Here is a 17,751-nt window from a genome sequence, read left to right on the forward strand (position 1 = left end):
ATAATCCTTCTTTACAATTCGAGCACCATCTCTTTGCGTCCTTCGTCACGTCTTCATACATACACGGACCACAGAATACACGTTCGTCTAAAGCCATTTGAACTATCTGAAAGGATTTATAAATATGTTGTTATTTTGAATCATTCTGAGCTAGGTTACCTTGTTTTGACTCAAAACTGGCTATAATGTTACCCTTTTTACTTTCTTTTTACTGATTGTTCTTAGATCAAGGAAACTAAAACCTTGGAATCCCGATGGGTACCAATTGTGCTCCTCTACCTGCAGATTTGTTTTTATATTATTACGAAGCAGAATTTATCCAAGGACTTGTATAGAAAGAAGAAAAGAAATTAGCCCAGTCTTTTAATTTCCCCTGTCGGTATATTGATGATGTACTGTCTCTTAATAATAATAGGTTATTAATAAGTGATTACTTACATTTAATATATCCAAGTGAACTTACCGACACAGATAAATCTGCTTCATATGTAGACCTTTTTCTCGAAATGACTACTGATGGTAGGTTGAATACCAAAATTTGTATGAAAAACGCGATGACTTTAATTTTCCTATAGTAAACTTTCCATTTCTGTGTAGCAACATTCCAGCGGCACCAGTAAATGGAGTCTATGTGTCTCAATTGATACGTTACTTTAGAGCTAGCTCAGAGTACGTTGATTTTGTTGAACGAGTATACTGCTTTCTCAAAAGTTGCTAAGACAGGGCTATGAATCAATCAAATTAAGGTCATCACTAAAGAATTTTTACGGTCGCCATCATGAGCTGATTGGCCATTATGACAAAAGTGTGTCAGAAATCATATCTGATATTCTTCCTCAGTCATTACAACCTTCCATCATTACCGAACTGAACAAAGAAATAACACGACGAGTGCCGTATACGGTGCTTACCCTTCCGGAGCACCTGATTTCACTCCCGGTTTTTAGTGGAGTTCGTGTTGTTTCTTAACTATTATTTATTACGGTTGATGTAAATGTCCTTTGGATTTGTGAGTGTTTGTTTACTCCTTGGTTTTGATTGTTATTGTCTTACTCACCCTTTTTACTAACGTTTGTGTCAAATGAATACATGTATTTGGTGTATATACAAAAGACGATGTGGTATGAATGCCAATGAGATAATTCTCTATCCAAGTTACAATGCGTAAAAATTAAAAAATATATTAGTCAAAGCACGGCCTTCAACACAGAGTATTGGGTTACACCGAACAGCAAGCTATGAAGGGACCTAAAATGTCTAGTGACTTACTGGAATTCCCCCTCCCTTAAAGATGAAGAATTGTGTTTTTTTAGTATCTAGATGTTTTGTATTATTATCCATATGACCAGTATATATACATAAACATAGTGTATTTTGCACGGTTGATTCGATGGTCTTGCACCCACCGATGAAGCATAAATTTTTATAAGAAAATTTCAAAACTGTTAAATGAAGAAAATAATTATATCTCATGTTGATATTATTAGTTACATAGTGTGCTAGTGGCCTAATCGGTATATATGGGGTCAGTAAATGTCATATGGGGTGAGAGCTAGGCTAGTCAACACGGAGCAAAAATATCTGACCTCACTGAAAATTTAAAATGGCACATAGCACCGGCCTAAGCGGGATTATTTGCAAAAATTATTTGGATAGACTTTGTAAGATAAAACACCATCTAATCGTTTTAGTCATCTTTTTTTTAAAGAATCGAAAATCGAAATCGGAAGATGTGGTTGGACATAAAATAAAACAGAAATTAAATCCGACTACAAGCCAACATGTGAAAAAGTATGTTTTTTCATAAACAGTCCATGGAACTGAGGATATGCGGCACTTGAGAATAAAGGTATATACAGCTACAAACAAAAACAGATCATTCGTGGTGTTGTGTTGTTTGTTCAATGTTTTATATGTTTTTGTTTTTTCTTTTCATGTAATGATTGTAATTTGAATGTTAACACATGATGCCTTTATTTTTCTGAAACCAGGTTAAATCCACCATTTGATACATAAAGAAATGCCTTTACGAAGTCAGAACTATGACAGTTGTTTTAGTATTAGTTTAGTGTGTGTTTGAGCTTTTGGTTTTGCCATTTGAAAAGGGACTTTCCTTTTTGAATTTTTCATTGTGTTTGATTTATTTGTAATTTTATTACTAGTAAGTATAATTTGTGCTTTATAGAGAGATTGTAAAAAGAAGAGCATATTAGCAAGACCTAGGTGCACCGTACCAGGACATCAAGTTGCATGATATCTTTGTAATCACAATCATCAAACTGTCATCAGCGAGTTTACATCGGTGCAATATGTGTTAGTACGTCTACAAATACTTACGTTGTATAATGAATTTGGGAACGATAAATTCCTGTGGCTTATTTTTGAAACGAGAGGTGATAACATCACACAATTTTACACTCTGTTGAGTTTTTCTTATTTAGTATTTAATTTAATAACATTTGTGTTTATTATCAGCTATAAGAAAGCTGAGAAAAGACTTATTAAACATTTAAAGGTCTACACAATACTAGTTTACCTGCAATTTGATATCAGCTATTTTGTTTATGTGTTCTTCATTTTGTTTGTTTTTTTTATTGTCATAGAGAAGTTATCTCGATATGAATAAAATTCGAAAGCGCGATATTTCAAACGATTAAATATTGTCGAGAGAAAACATTTAATAATACAATTATAAATATATTGTAATATAAATTAAAGCCCAACAGAGGTCATTTCGGTAAATATGAATCATAAGGAAGACAAAAATGATAATAATAACTATGATGGAATAATAAAAAAGAAAAAAACAAGCCCAAAACATTCCTACTGACTAGCTATTTCTTTAATAAAAAATAATAAACACACACACACACACCTACACGCACACCAAATACACATTATGATACGTTTCATAAGTAGATGCATTTCTTTATAATTACATTAGATGTAGATGTATATTTCATTATAATACGTTATTCTGATTGGCTAACTAGCAATCTAGTGATATTCCTTAATCAATTGCATTACACAATGCAACTTTTCATTTATGACGACACGAGGTCCCACAATAAAGTGCACAGGTAAATGAAATAAAAACTTGATAAAAGGCGTGTTTTCATGATCCTATAGGTCAATATGTAATTATAAGTATTGAATGTTTTTTTTTTGTAACTTTATAGGGTTGTAAAAAGGGTTGTAAAAGCGTTGACCGTGCGCACATCTTTAGTATGAAGCGATTCCGCGCTTCATACAAAATGTACTTCGGTCAACGCTTTTACACCCCAATAAATTTACAAAAAAGAGCATTCAATTCTTAAATAAAAAATGTTTTTATGATCTATCTGTATATTTTGCATTTTATTTATTGTTGATAGTGCACAACTGGAGAAAAAGAAATAATAAAAAAAATATGTTTTAAGGTCAGTAACCGCTAGAAGGGGTCAATTGACACTGAGTTAATGGTAGATCTTACTTTACTTGACATTTTTGAAGTTTATAAAAACTAGCTATTTCTTTAATAAAAAATGAACACACACAAGCACACATCAAATACATATTATAAGACGTTTAATAAGTATATCTTCTGCATTTTTTACTGGAAAATGTGTTCATGTTCTATCTGTATATCTACTGTTGATAGTGCACATGACACATATTTGTTAATATAGGCGGTAGATTGTGAACTTGATAATTGGAATTTTTTATTAAAGAAATAGCTAGTCAGTATGAATGTTTAATGGCTTTTTTTAATTTTTATTCTTTTATAATTATTTTTATCATTTTTGTCTTCTTTGTGTTTCATGTTCACGGAAATGACCTCTAGGGGTCATCTTAAACTTGCAATAAGGTCGGAAATATTTTGCTCCGTGTTGAAGGCCTCACTGTGACTTTGAGATGAAGATAGATTTAAAATGATATGCATTACCAATGTTATTTCAACTGATATATTTGAAGATAGGGTTATGAGGATGATAGCCGTTATAAAACTAATTGAATTTTAATCACTAATCAGTGTCACCAACTGCATATACAAATGAACTGAGTGTATCGGGGCGAATAACTGGACACTTCATTAATGAGCTTATTCAAAAACATCTGTCTATAGATGTCTATCGACGGACTGGTCTTAAATGAGCGAAATTCTTAAACTCCGCCCAGTCAAGTGAAAAAAAATTAGTAATACAATACGAAACAGCACCACCAATCACCGCTCTAGGTATGACACTAACAAATAGCGTATTACATATGGTCAGATAATATGTTTTCGTACGTTATATGAATTCGTCAAAATTGCAACGTCACAATACATTCCTAATACCACGAAAACCTATATAACGAGGATAAATATTAGTTTTTCATTTTGAAGAAAAATCAACACTCATTGTTTCATAACAGATTGTGACTAACGATCAACTGAATTGATATAATTTTGAAATTTAGATCAACAACAAAGACATATACATATCAACTCTAGCTTGAAACTACAAAACAGTATAAAGTGTAAGACAAAACTGCGTTTTTTCTCACGGGTTGTTGACTATCAATCGGTCAGTAACTTGTTCATGGCAGCAATAAGGCAACTGCTTATAAAAAAACATAGATTCTTTTAATATAAATCTTTTTCTTATACGTTAACTCCATTCAAAAACGAGGAAGATCCCACAGTAACATCATTTAAAACTATTCGAACGAGAATCTCTAATGGCCAATTCTATGTAAAACAATAATAAAAAAAATCAATTATTGCAGACATAACCAACGACAATCTCTGCACTATAGGCTGTTCATGAGGGACGTGCATTTCTAAGGAATAACAGTAATCCTTATTCTGATACGGCAGCTATCCCCTCATCACTGGACATGACAAATATCTCTAACATGACTCATTCAGATCATCATACTAGTGACAATAGCAATTTTACACATATATAGCCATTTTTAATATCCTTAAAGATAATTTAGATTTTGATGACTCTGAACAACACTTTCGCATTTCGAAATGTGACACCAAAGGCTGCAAAACTTGTGAAATTTTAATACCAGATGCTGAATTCACTATCAATTTAACAAAGCAATCATATTTTACCCGAAGTTACGATGATCTGAATTGTAAATTGATAATTGTCGTCTACGGATTAGAGTGTAACCTTTGGGGATTGGTTTACGTCGGTGAAACCAAAGGAAGGCTACGCAAACGTATGTGCGGTCATAAATCATATATTAACCTCAATGCAATCGACATTCTGTACCAGCATTTTAATCATCCTGATCATTCCATCGTTTCTATGACATTTCGTATTATCGAAAAGATATACCACAAGGATAACAATCATCAACTTGCAACGCCTCTTCGTAGACAAAAAGAGGACTACTGGACTGAACTGCGACACCATATGGTTGCAATGGCAAAACTGATGGGTAGGTATTGTGTCTAGTCCTTCCTGTAGCTTGGTGAATGAGATGAATATTTTCAACTCTACCCTTCGACGATGATTCAGTCATGGCCATCGTCATTATACATCACCTACTTTGCATGATGTCTCTATTAATGACTTGCTGCCATTTGTACAAAAGCCGTAAGGTATTCATCACATTCGCACGAAACTTTATTCGTTACCCCTTTGAAAACGTCATTATATGTTCAATTTATGTTTAAAAACCACTGTTACAAACCCTCACTCAAACCAATACAAACTTACAGCTATCATTTCTTAAACTTTCCTTTGACAATAACAGTTATCAAAGGTACCAGGATTATAATTTAGTACGTCAGACGCGCGTTTCGTCAAAATAAGACTCATCAGTGACGCTCATATCAAAATATTATAAAGCCAAACAAGTACAAAGTTGAAGAGCATTCAGGTCTCGATGGCGTCAACTTTGACACTATCCTTCATTATAATTAGTTCAGTCTAAAATACCTCCTTGTTTTAAAGATCTGTCTGTACCAATAATTTCTTATACCTATACCAATCCAATTGTAAATGAAATTTCAAGTACAAACACGTTTTACAGGATCTCAATTTTGACGACTTTAAGTATAAACCTCCTGATTGCACCTGTGCTAGGTCTCAATTCACATATAATCCGATTGGACAGTTATTACCGGAGACATAAACAATGTCAATTACAAAGACAAACTGTGCCCCTCTACTCGCCGACTTGTTTCTTTATCATTATGAGGCTGACTTCATGCAGGAACTTCTTAGGAAGAAAGATAAGAAGTTAGCAATATCCTTTAACTCTACTTTCCGCTATATAGATGATGTTCTTTCACTAAACAATTCAAAATTTGGTGACTATGTGGAACGCATCTTTCCAATCGAACTAGAGATAAAGGATACTACAGATACAGTTAAGTCGGCTTCATATCTTGACTTACATCTAGAAATTGACAATGAGGGTCGGTTGAAAACAAAACTTTACGACAAAAGAGATGATTTCAGCTTTCCAATTGTGAACTTTCCATTTCTAAGTAGCAACATTCCAGCAGCACCTGCATACGGGGTATATATCTCCCAATTGATACGATATTCCCGTGCTTGCATTTCCTATCATGATTTTCTTGATAGAGGTTTGCTGCTCACAAGGAAGCTATTAAACCAAGAGTTCCAAACGGTGAAGTTGAAATCATCCCTTCGTAAGTTTTACGGACGCCATCACGAGTTGGTTGACCGTTATGGAATAACCGTTTCACAAATGATATCGGATATGTTCCTTACGTCGTAACTACAATCCCCTTCCCTTTCATGAATATGACCTACCGAATTAGACTATTTACCGGACTTGTAATCACTTAAGCAAAACGACGGGTGCCACATGTGGAGCAGGATCTGCTTACCCTTCCGGAGCACCTGAGATCACCCCTAGTTTTTGGTGGGGTTCGTGTTGTTTATTCTTTAGTTTTCTATGTTGTGTCGTGTGTACTATTGTTTTTCTGTTTGTCTTTTTTATTTTTAGCCATGGCGTTGTCAGTTTGTTTTAGATTTATGAGTTTGACTGTCCCTTTGGTATCTTTCGTCCCTCTTTTACACTTGTTTACGAAATTTGTTATCCAAAGGTCCGAAATATATCGTTAGCCTAAATCCATCAATTGGAAATACAACTTCAAAATACTGATGGATTCAGTCGAGGATTATGCAATTAGCTAAACGCGAGAAAAAAGACGTAGATACTCTTTCCGAATGAATAAGGCTGTGAGGTCATTAATACAAATCCGAATTAGGAAACTTAATGGGTCTATCAATACTCATGCTACGTCAATTTTTAAAGACCCAAATGTTGCAAAACACTTGTCTTTCCTCCATGACAAATATGTTGTTGTCCCCGCAGATGAAGTCCCAAACAATATCGTTTGCGTGTGTAAATATCATTACACAAACTGCTTGATTAATGAATTAGGTATTGACAATTCACTTCGAAACTCAACATATACCCTCACGACACTTACAAAAGAGAAAATCCTTGATAATCATACGTCTATCCTATGTTCCTTTGGAATTTCAACCAAAGATGAAGAACTGGATCAATGTATTAGATAGCTGAACTTCATAAGTGTCCTTACACAAAACGGTATATTGCTGGGTCTTCCAAGTGCTACACGAAACCTCTTTCTAAATTATTTACTTCTGTTTTATCAACAATCAAAACCGGTCTCCAAAGTTATTGTGAAACTGCCTTTTCTAGAGGTGGCGTGAATCAGATGTGGATACTTAAAAAATCTAAAGATCTTCTAGAGTACATACAATCTAAGACTCTCTCATCTTGCAATAGTATTAAATCAATGACTTTTCTACACTTTACATAAGTATTTCCCATTCCAAACTAAAAGAAAAATTGAAATAGTTGGAATTATTTTGTTTCATTAAAAAGAATCGCGACCGTAGATAGGTATATTGTCTTGGGGAGGTATAAATCACTCCGATTCAAACTAAAAATTCTCTGAAACTGACACTATCAAGATGTTTGATTGACAACATATTTGTTACGTTTGAAGTACGTGTTTTTCTACAGATTGTCGGAATTACAATGGGAAATAAGTGTGCCCCTCTTTTTTTCGACTTGTTTCTTTATGATTATGAGACTGACTTCATACAGGAAATTATTAGGAAGAAAGATAAGAAGTTAGCAATATCCTTTAACTTTACGTTCCGCTATATAGATGTTGTTCTCTAACTAAATAATACAAAATTTGGTGAACGAATCTATCCTATCGAAATGGAGATAAAAGATACTACCTCATATCTTGACTTACATCTAGAAATTGACAACGAGGGTTGGTTAAAACAAAACTTTACGACAAAAGAGATGATTTCAGCTTTCAAATACTGAAGTTTCCATTTCTATGTAGCATTATTCCAGCAGCGCCTACATATGGAGTATATATCTCCCAATTGAATCGATATTCCCGGGCTTGTATTTCCTATCATAATTTCCTTGATAGAGGATTGTTACTCACAGGAAAGCTATTAAACCAAGAGTGTCAAATGTTGAAGTTGAAATCACCTCTTCGTAAATATTACAGACGCCATTACGAGTTGGTTGACCGTTATGGAATAACATTTTCACACAGATGATATCAGATATGTTCCTTATGTCGTACCTACAATACCCTTTCCCTTTTCACGAATGTGACCTACTTAATAAAATATTTACCAGACTTGCAATAACATAAGCAACACGACGGGTGCCCCATGTGGAACATGATCTGCTTACCCTTCCGGAGCACCTGAGATCACCCCAAGTTTTTGGTGTGGTTCGTGTTGCTTAGTTTTTAGTTTTCTATGTTTTGTCTTCTGTACTATTTTTTGATCGTTTGTCTGTGTTAAAGACGGAAGCAAAACAACAGAATAAATAACCATCAGACATATTCATGTATCCACTTGTTCTATAACTTTATTTATATGTGTATAAATAATTTATCAGAAAAAAGAGCATCTGAAATAAAAGAGTCTCGAACTCTTTCATATTTTTACGACTACCAGTAATTAATCATGTGGGGAAAGGATGTTTATATTAATGTCTGCTCAAAATTTCTGTTATCCAAAATAGACCAATACCTGCAAGTACTGATCGATAAAAATGGATGCGTTGCACTAACTTGAATTACAAGCTTTAAATGTACAACCTTTTTTCCCTTATCATTTTCGATAAACCTTTATGTCAGTATAAATCCAGTAGTTATATTTTGATTGGTAAGGCGTATACCATAAGACATTGAAACAATTCATTAAACATTTTATGAACAAAATGTACAACAGATCTCTTGTATAAAATTAATACAAGAGATCTGTACATTTATTGTAAAAAAATACAAATTGTGGAAGCTCGAATGTATAAGAATGCCGGGATCAATATTGTGTCAACAGTTTTTTTTTAGATTTTGTATAAAGCTACTTTTCATCTTAAATTACATATCAGAAGGGCATTTTTCTTTTTGTCAAAGTACAGCGTAATTGGCAAATCAAGTCCATCCGATTTGGTCAGTAATACCTTACTGTCTTTACCATCGTGTCGAATTATTGATAGATTATCGTAATAATAACCTACAACGTAGACATTATTGTAATTGTCTACTGCTACACCGCCAGGATGTGCAATGGTCTCATGTTTGAATTGCCATAGCTCTTTACCTTTCAAACTACAACAATGTACACTTTTCTTCTCCCAATTTGTGTAAATTATCCTGTTTGAACTAGCTGTGATGTAATATGGTTTATTTGATTCTATTTTCAATATTTCCAGTTGTGCTCCTGATAGATCCAGAACTTTTATTGTAGCGTCATCGCTTATTACGTAAAGTTTCCCATTTTCTGCTGATAATCCAAAACAACAATTATGTAAACTGATTTTATTTTCAGAGTTGAAATTATTACTATTCATTATTTCTAAATATTTCAAGTCCCCGTATGTCACCCCAATACGATTAGAATTTATCACTGTAATATCAAATGGCCTCCCAGAGACTGGAATATCCCGAATGTGTTCGCCTTTATCGCTGTACTCTATTATTTCATTTGTGCCATTTGCAATCAATAAATTACCATTAGGCAACGTGACACAACCTGTTATACGTATTTTGTTTTTCCTCTGAATTTGAAACGTATTGATTAGTTGAAGTTTCATATCGGATACGTTTCGTGATGTTGGGATTTGAGCTTGATCACTTTTGGGATTGCTGAAGGCAAACTTGAGGGGGAATTCTGAGACTTTTATTTTCCCAAAGTCCTTAACTTCGACTTCTAATTTTTCGATTAGGCTATGAATAGCCATTTTTAATTCATAATCCGTGGTAGCACCAACTTCACTCTTGATAGATCCTATCTCGCTTACAATCTGCCGATTAACCTTGCGCGTTCCTAGAAACACTTGTATGTCTGAATAAAATTGTTTCATATGTTTTGTTTGTTGTCTCAGTTTGGTAAGTATTTTTTTCTCTGATTCTAGTTTCTGACAGAATTTCGCGTATTTTGATTTACAGGTATGAGAAGTTAATCTGAGGTCGTTCAGCATATTTTCTTGCATTTTGTCTAGTTGGCTGTTTATTTTTGTTCTCGTTTCAAGTATAGTAGTTTTGATTGCCAATTCCTGTTTGTCAATGTTCTCAGCAGCTGATTTGCGATTCATAATGCATTGTTTCACATCGTGCAGAGTTCCCTCAATCGTCCGTTCTAGGTCAGATAATGCAGTTGATTGTTTTGCGTTTGCTGAGGCAACACTAATTGATATAACATCAGAACATGCCTTGTGCTCTGATGGGACACACACCATACAGAGGACTTCGTCGTGAGTTTCACAGAACCACTCCAGGTTTTCCCCATGGTGTTCACAGACCTGTGAGATTGAAATATTTTCAATCTTGCGATAATCTTGTATTAAAATTACTTGATGATTTCTTGATTTTTCGGTTTTCTTGTGAGCTTTTTCGCAATCTTCGCATAACCCTTCCTCACAATTCGTACACCATCTTTTCGCTTCCTTTGTGATATTATCATACCTACACAAACCACAGGGTACATGTGTTTCTGAGGCCATTTGAATTTTCTGAAAATAGTGATAAATATAGTTTGCATATGGTATTTTTTTTTTAATATCTTAATGGACACTGCTTATAAGATGTAAATCTCCATATTTAGTTTTTTTTTTCTTAATTGCTCCATTGAATAATGAGATATACAAATATTTCTTTGTAGCGCAGACCTAGCATTAACAGCCATAACAAAACTGATATTAAAATAAATCATTTTGTATTCTTGTCAAAAGGGATGTATAAAGACACACCAACGTTCATTTTTATCTATAAAGATGTAAACTATCATTCTGCATGTCGATACATTTATTGTTTGGCATTCACAAGTCATGTGATTTGGTTAGTAAGGGTTGTTTTGTATGTTAAACGGACAGAAAGTCACAGTACATAAAGTAACAAATTGATAGGTCAAAAAGTCTCAGGACAGAAAGTCACAAATAATTTGTTGACAAATGTTTAAATAAATAAGAGAAAGATCTTAAAATGTGTTTTTTATTACATATATTCATTTTAAAGTTTCGTAAATTGTTCATACATGTAAGCCTTGATAAATGAACATTTATTAAACTTTAATCATGCAAAGTATGCATTTGGTTGGCACCATGAAGCCATTTAAGTACCAAGCCACTTTGACATTTTGTTTTCATAACAATTATTCGATTATTATTGATATTTTCGGAATAAAGGAGTAGGTTCAGTAAGACCCCTTTTTGGCCCCAAAATATAGCAGTTTTACAAAATTGTTAAAATGTAAACCTTTAGTTATTTATTGGACAGTAGAATGCTTCTGCTACATAAATATGGGCTGTTTTTGACAATACAATGCACATATATCCCGAACTAGCACCATTAAGTCATGCTAAATTACTGAAATCCTCATAATTCTAGCATTTTAATTAAATTTTAGACGGTTTTCGTTTAAAACGAAAGTGGCCGCATTCGTGTTCATCCTTAATATTGAAAAGTAAGTTGTATTTTATGATAATACATCACATAAATAAAGGTTGAGGATGAACACGGATGCGGCCACTTTCATTTTTACCAAAAACCATCTGAAAAGTGACATTTTTCGGCATATTAGGTAGATTTTTCATATTTGAGCTTGAATCGGATCGTTTTTAATGACTAAATCTGTTAAAATCTTTCACATAAACTAATTAATTCAAATAAAATAGACACTTAAGTGTTTAAAAAGTGGTCAAAATCTTTCGTCAGATGAACCTGAAATTTGAGGCCAAAATCGGTCCTGACCGGACCTACTCCTTTTAATTACAAAGTTGCTTTATACATAATACTTCAAGAAAAAAACATAAATCATATTTCAAAATTATTCTTTTTTCTTGTCCAAAGAAATAATATAAAAACTGAATTGTGACATTTTGTCTAACTTTTTGTCCTGTGACTTTCTGTCTTACATTCGTTTGGTATTGCTATAAATTTTCACCTCTCCGTATTATGAACATCAACACTATTTATTTTGTAAAAATCTTTCCTTTCTCTATTTAAACTACATACCTAACAACAAAATTATTTTCATTTCAAATGTATAATATTTTTGTAAAAGGCGGATTTGTGTTCAATGTTCAGTGTATGTTTATTTGTGTAAATATGTCTTATGATAAGTTTAAACCATTTCAATTGATATTTTATAGTTAATCTTTCTATGTTATTATGTTACACTATTGTTTCAGAAATGGGTGAACGTTTGTTGCATATAAACGTTTAAACCCGCTGCATCTGTTTGCACCTATCCTAAGTGAGGAATCTAATGTTCAGCAGTTGTTATTTGTTGATGTGATTCATAAGTATTTCTCGTTTCTCGTTCTTTTTGTAAAGATTATACCGTTGGTTTGCTCGTTTGAATGGTTTTGTAGCATTAGTTTTGGGGGTCTTTTGTAGCTTGCTGTTCGGTGTGAGCCAAGGCTCTGTGTTGAAGACCGTACTTTGGCCTTAAATGGTTTACTTTTGTAAATTGTGACTAGGGTGTAGCTCGAGAGTTGTCGCAATGGCACTCACACCAAGTTTTCTTATATCTATATAGGAGTTTAACGTATTAAAGACCATTTGTACTATGTCTATATGAGTTTAAAAAAATGCTTTATATCTAATAGGATAAATACTTTATTTTAAAAAAATATTTTACACAGAAATTGCGGACCATACGTTTTCTGGTGGTCACTATTTAAACTATTGTTATAAAGACTTAGTATGTAAATCTTGTGGTATTGAAGGTCATTAACAAAGTGAGTACAGATAATTACTCATTGAAACCAATCATCCGTCTGAAAACATTAGTGCATAGTTTATTTAAATAAGAACAAATGTACTGTAACAGCCTGATTAACCTGTTATAGCTGACTATGCGGTATGGGCTTTGCTCGTTGTTGAAGGCCTATAGTTGTCCATTTATGTGTCATTTTGGTCTCTTGTGGACGGTTGTCTCATTGGCAATCATACCACATCTTCATTTTTATGATTTATAACAACACAATTCATGAAAAACGAATGCGACAACTGATCTACATGATCATGACTTGAGTGAGACACATACACAATGTACACATATAGAATATAACTTTTGTTTAATATATTCATACAGATACTGTTTGATAATTAAATATTTGAGTATTCGATGCCCTTCAACTTTCCTGAATGTGACCTACCGAATTAGACTATTTACCAGATTTGTTATCACATAAGCAACACGACGGGTGCCGCATGTGGAGCAGGATCTGCTTACCCTTCTGGAGCACCTGAGATCACCCCTAGTTTTTGGTGGGGTTCGTGTTGTTTATTCTTTAGTTTTCTATGTCGTGTCATGTGTACTATTGTTTTCTGTTTGTCTTTTTCATTTTTAGCCATGGTGTTGTCAGTTTGTTTTAGATTTATGAGTTTGGCTGTCCCTTTGGTATCTTTCGTCCCTCTTTTTGTACTAGTTTGGCTTAATTACTGTTTTGATCTTAGTGTCACTGATGAGTATTATGTAGACGAAATGCGCGTCTAGCGTATTAATTTATAATTATAATCCTGGTACCTGTGTTAACTGTAAGGAAAAAGAGTAGTGCTCTTTTATAAATCCGTCTCCCTAAATTCAAAATAAAATTACAAGCTTTGAAAACATGCCGAGTAGCAAACGAATATGTATTAAACAAAATACAATTAATGATTACAATAACATAAAGAAATTTCATAGGAAAACATATTTAGAAAAGGAAGGGAGTGAAATGTGTTTTTAAAGAAATTAGAATTTTTTTACAGAGTGAAATAATATTTCTTTATCTAGGGGAGGGGTGAATAATTTAAATTATTTGATTGTGGATGTGAATCGATGGCTACGTATAAGAAATTTTTGCACAGCTTTGAATATCAGTATATTGTGTTCTATAGTGAGTAATCGGAGCCAAAATGTTAGACATAAGTGGAAATTCTGATTGCAGTCTGTAGGCTATGAATGTGTCTTTGACGAGATACATTGAATATTTTGCATTTAATAAATAGTGTTCTGTTGTTTTAAGTTCTCCACAAAAACACCTCGGGGATTGTATCAATTTTCTGCCATATAGGTGTTTGGTGATTCCACCACAGTTCATTCTTATTCTCGCATGCTATATTTCACCAGGCATGGAACCACAATGATAAAATACAGGGTTGATTTCACGGTTACTTTTTAAATTATTTTTGAAGGCGAAAAGGAGCGGATTATATTTTAGCTGAATAATCTGTGAGTTCCAGTATTTAAAGGCTGATTTGAGAAGACAGTTAGAGTAGAATGTTGTTCTAGCTGCAATAGGTTGAAAATCATTCGGATTACCCGAATTATATTCATGTATATTTTGGAATCGTTCAGGTGAAATATGAGTAAGATATGATGGAGTAATATTGTACAAATTTGTAAGTCTGTTGGCCTCTCGTCTATCCTATATTTTCCCCATCCCGTTTTCTTATTAGATAAATTAATAGATGTTAACCGTGTTCCTTCAGTCACAATCATTGTAGCCTTTATTAGGGCGTTTTCTATTTTGTGAACTAAAATCAATGTAGATGTATCCAAAATTACATCAGCATATTCAAGAACCGGCCTTATATAAGAAAAACATTTTTTTTCTAAAGTCTTTTTGTTTAAAACGAATTTAAATTGTCTAAGTTTATTTAAGCGGGAATAAGTTGTTTACCATCATATCGATATGCTTGTGCCAATTACCACTGTTTAACAGTATCAGTAATTGAGTTTTAAAATAATTGGTTGTGTATGATTAATATTTCAATCATGATGTTCATAAACTGTGTCTGGTATTTATTCGGCACAGTTTTGTGTTAGACAGAGTAACGATGTGGTCCCATATAATGAACCAAAAGGTGAGGTCACACTGATATTATTAAGCATATTCAATCAATACAGTGTGTTAAATAAACTGTTAAGATATCAATAAGGTCTAATAAAATCAAACCTACACAGGAATCCGGTGAAAGGTAAACATACCCACATTTCTATCTTCATGTGTATTGTAGTTTTTGTACAGAAAAAGTGAAAAATCAGCAATCATTATCTATGTTGTTCGATAGAAAATTTTGCCGTTTTGTCTTATTTCGATGTCTCATTTCGCTTATATGTAAGCTTTTACTTTATCTCCATATAATAGTGTCCGTAAAACAGACAAAAGGGTTGACATCCTAAACAGAAGTCAGTGATTTCATCTTTCACTGTCTTAGTCAGTACACATCGCTACACTTTTTTTTAAATGTTCATGGATGGACTTAGGACTTTTTCAAATCTAACAACCGATATTCGACGTCTTCATGCGTTTTCATGTCACGTAGAGACTGTTCACAACTTAGTCGAGACCATATTCAGACAATACCAAAATTAACAAGTACTTAATCAGATGTATTAAGTAAAATTGAGACCTAAGTACATTTAAGTACAGTTAAGGAATGTCGATATTATGTCGTGTCTTGTCAAGCAAAATCTGTACAAAATATGATCTTTTCAGATTCTGAGCTGTTAGTAGTGTTACTGTTGAGGAGACATAAACAATGTTTATTAATAGTTTTTAGATGGATAATTGATAACAGAAAACAAACTGTTATACATGAGAATGATCTATGTGTAGAGAATAGGTTTGCCCTTATTTATGGCGTAATGTTTTGTTTTAAAAAACAACTTATTTTTTTCTCAATATCTAATAGCTAAGAAGATTAAAAGAACTGTCAACATTTAAATACCTTTTGAAACGGTGTTTTTAAATACATGTACTAGTATTTAGAAATGTATAAGAAGTATGATTTTGACTCCCTCAAGCAAAGTTATACTGAATGGATTTGGCTATTGTTTCTGTTCTGTTCTTATAATATTGAGAATGGAAATGGGGAATGTGTCAAAGAGACAACAATCCAACTATAGAGCAGACAACAATCAAAGGCAACCAATTAGTCTTCAATGCAGCGAACAACTCCCGCACCCGGAGGCGTGCTTCAGCTGGCCCCTAAACAAGTATGTATACTAGTATTTTTTCCTCTAATATTCGACTTTGGCAGTTTAGATAAATGTTAATCAAGAAAAGTGCTTCGGACGCATGCTGTTTAGAAGTCTTGTTTTTTAATTTTTAAAGAATTTTTGACGATTGGTTGCTGACTAAATAACTGACATCTCGGTTGATTGAAGAAACTTTAATTGTCTTTATACAAACTAGCTTTCATACGTTCTGTGAGAACTTTTGTTATTTCTCTTTAATATAAGCGTTGTAAAAAGGTCTATTTAATGCGAAACCCTGTCCAATTGTACCATATTTTAGTTTTTTCATATGTTTTTTATTTACTTGTCTTAAAATGAAAAACAATATTGTCTATCTACGACCTTATTTTTATTTTTCTACCTTAATTTCAATCTTAATTAATATCAGTTTCTAAGAAATTCATTTTAAAATGACACCGAAAGTTGTTAAAGTGCCATAATATTATAGACATCAAGAAAAACTAACCTTGCTGAGATTAATTATTACTGCACATTTTTATCCCAACACACCGTCTTCGGTTTGTGTGTAACGTTTATCGTCATGGATAAGTTGACTCGATATGGATAAAAAGTAAAGGCGCGATATTTTAAATCGGTCAAATAATGTCGGATGAACATAACTATTAAACAAAAGCAAATATATGTTATTCCAAATTAAAGGACCCACAGAGTGCATTTCAATAAATGTGAATCATTAGGAAGACAAAAAATAAATAATAAAAAAAAAATGAAAAATACAAGCCTTAAACATTCTTATTGACTAGTTATTATAATAAATTATTTTCAAAACACAAACATTAAATATCAATTTTAACACTATTGGTAAGTAAACAAATTTCTTACTGAAAATATTTTCATGCTTGTATTTTTACCATTGTGGACAGACTGCATGGCCTACATTTTTTTCTTAGAAAGAATAAGGTCTATATCTGATAATGACACTATCAAGACGCAACGTGACAGAAACTAAGTCAAGCATCACACATGCGAATCATTATTATAAATAAAGAAACTGTCTTCCTTGAAAATCTCAAATGGTTGCATTCTTAAATTTTGGAACGCATTTGTACTGACGCATTCATGAAAGGTAGACTTTTATCAATATGTTCACCACACACAACTATGTATGATAGATGATATAGATACAATCGATAAGCGTTGATTCTTGAAAAAGAAACCATGAGCCCGTAGGGCTATAACTTAAACTATT

General features: G+C 33.0%; 1 long non-coding RNA gene across 2 annotated transcripts; it reads right to left on the bottom strand.

Annotated features, from left to right (window-relative positions):
• Window positions 1-9,220: 9,220 nt before the first annotated feature.
• On the bottom strand, window positions 9,221-17,083 carry LOC143057893 (uncharacterized). 2 transcript variants are annotated; one of them, XR_012972849.1, is made up of 3 exons: window positions 17,008-17,083; window positions 14,064-14,114; window positions 9,221-11,043 (listed from the first exon to the last, which is right to left on the bottom strand). It is a non-coding gene; the product is annotated as an uncharacterized LOC143057893 (long non-coding RNA). The 2 variants fall into 2 exon arrangements; XR_012972850.1 differs by lacking the exon at window positions 14,064-14,114 and having other exon boundaries at window positions 17,008-17,072.
• Window positions 17,084-17,751: the final 668 nt, after the last annotated feature.

The sequence above is a fragment of the Mytilus galloprovincialis genome, chromosome 13, assembly GCF_965363235.1.
Source record: "Mytilus galloprovincialis chromosome 13, xbMytGall1.hap1.1, whole genome shotgun sequence".
In the NCBI taxonomy this organism is placed as follows: domain Eukaryota; kingdom Metazoa; phylum Mollusca; class Bivalvia; order Mytilida; family Mytilidae; genus Mytilus; species Mytilus galloprovincialis.